Source organism: Corvus brachyrhynchos, unplaced genomic scaffold (genome assembly GCF_000691975.1).
Source record: "Corvus brachyrhynchos isolate BGI_N302 unplaced genomic scaffold, ASM69197v1 scaffold245, whole genome shotgun sequence".
Taxonomy (NCBI): domain Eukaryota; kingdom Metazoa; phylum Chordata; class Aves; order Passeriformes; family Corvidae; genus Corvus; species Corvus brachyrhynchos.
Genome location: NW_008238988.1, coordinates 3,284,326 through 3,288,320, shown reverse-complemented (window position 1 = coordinate 3,288,320; position 3,995 = coordinate 3,284,326). Strand labels below are relative to the sequence as shown.

Sequence of the window (3,995 nt, the reverse complement as noted above, 5' to 3'; positions counted from 1 at the left end):
GTATTTTGGGTTACTGTGCCCAAGCTTCAATTTCATGAGATATTTAAAACACATCTCTACATGTAAGTGTAAGTATATACCAGCTTCAATGAGCCCCTTGCCTTGGGTAAATTTAGGCATAGGCTCAGCTGTGGATGAGAAAGGAGAAGGAGTCAGCATGTTTTCTCCTCAGAGCCCAAATAGTAACAACTCTGAGTAAATCTTGGTTGAGTACATAAAGCAGACGAGTGCAAAAACCACTGTGATAAATGCTCTACCAGTCTTTAAATCTTGCTGATCTTTAATCTGATAACATTTCCTCCCTCAGACAAACTGGTGGGTGTAGGATTTCAGCCCTCAGACTGTGTGCTGGTGTGTGTGGATGCATTACATGCTGTGCCTCAGGGCAGCCAGCGCATGCAGAAATTAGGAATCTGGGTTTTTCGGTAAGAAATAGAGAGTTTTTAATCTGTCTTGTTAAGTTTATTCTTTAACAGAGAGCTTTCTCACTCAGCCAGGAAATTCTGCTTTAGAGGTGGGGGTGCTGCAAATCCAGCTTACACACAGGTTCCTGATGCTTGCAGTGGAGATTAAATAAAATAATTTCTCCTGCTGCTCCCTGTCCTCTGTTCCTGTCCCAGCTGAGGGATTTGTTCCAGATGGTGGTGGGTGGGAGTGCTCTGTGCAGGGGGTGAGGAGGGAGGTGTGCTCTGTCCTCTGTGCGCCCCTCACAGGTGATGTCCAAAGGATGAATGTGCCAAACCCCACCACCCTCTGCTCCAGCTGAGCTGAGAAAGGGCTGCAGAAGGACCTCCTGCTCCTGCCCCCTTGCCAATAACGTCTGGCCCTTCCCTGCATCCTTCAGGCATCACCATAGGTAGCAGGAAAAGACTGAAAATCCCTGGGTTTGTGCTTGGTCAGAGGATGGAGCAAACCATCCATCTACAACTCCCTGAAAGGAGGTTGGAGTGACGTGGGGGTCGGTCCCTTCTCCCTAACAAGTGACAGGACCAGAGGAAACAACCTCAAGTTGCACCTGGGGAAGTTTAGATTGAATATTAATGGAAATTTCTTCATGGAATGGCTTGTCAAGCATTGGAACAAGCTGCCCAGGAATGTGGGGGAATCACCATTCCTGGAGGGATGTAAAAGGCCTGTAGATGTGGCACTTGGGGACAGGTTTGGTGGTGGGTTTGGCTCTTGCAAAGCTGTGGTGAGGTGCCCAGGTCAGGCCATTTCACTGCTGCTCTCCACTGCCTCTGCCCTCCTGGGCTGGTGCTCCCTGGATGATTCACCCAGCCTTGGCATGCTCAGACTTCACACTGGCTCAGGGTTTGTGCTCCTGCATCCCCTCAGGTGGGGCTGGGCTGCTCTGTCCTCTGTGGGCTGGCGCTGCAGTTCACTGGTGCAGCACAACCTCCTTTAAATCCCAAATATCCCCATTTTGGAAGGTGATGAGCATCCAAACAGCAGCATCAGGAGTTTCAAAGCCTGTTCTTCAGCATTGAAGTCCCCAGTGTCACATTTGTTCTTACTGATGAGGACTGGCTGCAATGCCAAAATGTCTGTATGAACTAAAATAGCAGAGCCTGTTCCTGGTGCCTTCTGTTTGTGAAGAGAATTTCAGAAAGCCATGGTTCCTGCAGCCAAAAAGCAGTGACAGTGATACAGGAACTTTGTGTAAAAGCTGATTTAAACCTTTTATTTAGTTACAGGTTAATAAAGGCAAAACAGCACTGCTGCTTGGGGCATCAGGCATTGACTTCAAACCAGTAGAAGCCCAGGAACTGAGTTTAAATCCCAGCTTGGAAGACATCTCTCCATCAGGGGTGAGAGCTACTGACACGAATCACTCTGTCCCTGCTTTTGTGTGTGTCTTTTCCAGGATATTGTGGTGCTCCCTGTGCTCTCTGCCATTCAAAGACCTTCCAAGTACCACAGCAGTGTGGGTGCTGTAGTTTTTGTGTGGGGTTACTACTCACAGCAAGGAGATAGAAATAAGGCTGGAATCAAGGCTGATTTTAAGTGCAGGCTCTGACCCAGGCAGCCCATGGCTCTCACTAAGTGGCCAGGCCTGGCACTGCTCACATATCCCCATCGACCCACCCATGTGTCCAGCTGAGCTCTTTTGGCTGCTCTGGCTACTTCATTGATCCCCAAATTAATCTGCCCACAGACTCCTCTCTTTGCAGCTCCTCGGCAGCTTTGCCTGGAGCAGGAGCGGATTTCTCATCTCTCTGCTGAGTTTACACGAGGTGAATTCACAGAGCTGCCAGCGAACTTCCCAGGCTGCAGCAGAGACATTCCTGCCTCTGAGTGAAAACCCAAGGCTGAATTGGATTTCTCTTGTTTCACTAATTGGCTCAGCACTGTGGTTGGTATTTATGGCTTGTGTGCTGCTCCTTGATTTCTCGGTCTGGCTGTTTTGTTATGCTGCTCCTACGGAACACGGGAATATCATGCTCTCTTTGGGATATGCCAACAACTCGGGAAGTGGGTGAGTGTAGCCAAACAGATTTTCCACCTTCAGGAGCAGGGAAACTGCTGAACTGTTGCCTGCCTTTTGTTTAGCATGGGAGCTGCTGCGTAGATCGTATTTACTGTGTGTATTTCTCCAAAGGGAGCCAGCAAGGAAAGACTTCTGCCTCCATCAGCTGTAGATCCAGGCATTTTGCTTGGTTCACAAGGGGGAATGGCCTTAAAATGAAAAAGCGCAGATTTAGATTAGATTTTAGGAAGAAATTCTTGACAGTGAAGGTGGTGAGGCCCCGGCATAGGCTGCGGCTGCCCCTGGATCCCTGGCAGTGTTCCAGGCCAGGTTGGATGGGGCTTGGAGCAACCTGGGGTAGTGGAAGGTGTCCCTGCCCTTGGCAGGGGGTTGGAACTGGATGGTCTTTAAGGTCCCTTCCAACCCAAACCATTTTGTGATCCCATGGGTCTCCTGCTGCGTTTGTTTTCAAATCTTGACTAGGCAGGAGCACAGCCAAGTACTGGGGGTCTCATCCTACTCCAGCATTATTTCCTTCCAGAACTATTATCTTCCCTATTTTGGAGGACACCTGCTCCTCCAGAAGAAGTGTTTTTAAGTGGTTATGAGGCTATAAAAAGAGAAAATTGAAATGCTGGGAGAAATTCTGCAGACCCTTCAATGACACTTCTGTGAGCAGCAATGGAAAAATGCAGCTGGGCTGCTCTCCTGGAGCTTTTGCCAGCGTTTGACTCCTGGAAAAGTCTGTCTCCAACCAGGCTGGTATCAATGGCAGTGCTGCACCATCATGGAGGTCCCTGACCCCCCCACCCTGATCCTATGTGAAATGGAAACCATCAATTTCTCTTATTATTCATTGCAATTCTTCAATTTACTCTCGGCCAACGCAGCTGAAAAGAGGGAGGGGAAGTGTTGGGGGTGTGACAGGATGGTGTTCCTGCATCTGTTGCTAAATTGAGCCTTTTGAAAGCATCCTTGAGTGGAAGTCAGCCTGCAGCAGGTCCTTTGCAGAGGGGATGGGGGGGGGTTTGGGGTGGGTGAAGGCAAGAGCGATGGACCTGAGTTGCCTGTTTGGCCATTCCCCCAGGATCAGCTTCCCTGAGTTCATCAGGAGAGCACCAGAGCCCTCTGGATTCCTTCTCATGGTTTAAAGTAAGGCCTTTTCCCCCAAGGAGCTGCTGCAAAAAGTAAAAAAAAAACCCAGTGGCCTCTTTATAACTTTTTATGCAGCCACATTCTAATTAAGAAACAAAACTCATCACAAATTGCTTTCCAAGGGACCTACTCCAAGTGGGGATTGAGGGAATTTGCCACGTGGCAGCAGAAACATTTAAAAATGTGTTTTTAGAGTGCAGCAATTTCAGCACATGGGAATAGGCTATTCCAGCTCAGGGGATTTGACTATTCCCCATTTGGAGGCCCTGAACAGTGCTTTGCTGAGAACAAAAATGTCTTCAGCAAGCACAAAAATCCCATTTAGCTCAAGGATTCAGTGGATGGCCGTGCTGGAAAACTGAAGCATCAGCAG

At 48.7% G+C, this 3,995-nt stretch overlaps 1 long non-coding RNA gene across 1 annotated transcript in view; it reads left to right on the top strand.

Moving 5' to 3' along the window:
- The first annotated feature begins 2,188 nt into the window (after window positions 1–2,188).
- The window catches only part of LOC108447788, a 4,331-nt gene continuing 2,524 nt past the window's right edge, over window positions 2,189–3,995 (top strand). Inside the window, exon 1 of the long non-coding RNA XR_001863473.1 lies at window positions 2,189–2,476. This is a non-coding gene — a long non-coding RNA (uncharacterized LOC108447788). The remainder of the gene's footprint in view (window positions 2,477–3,995) is intronic.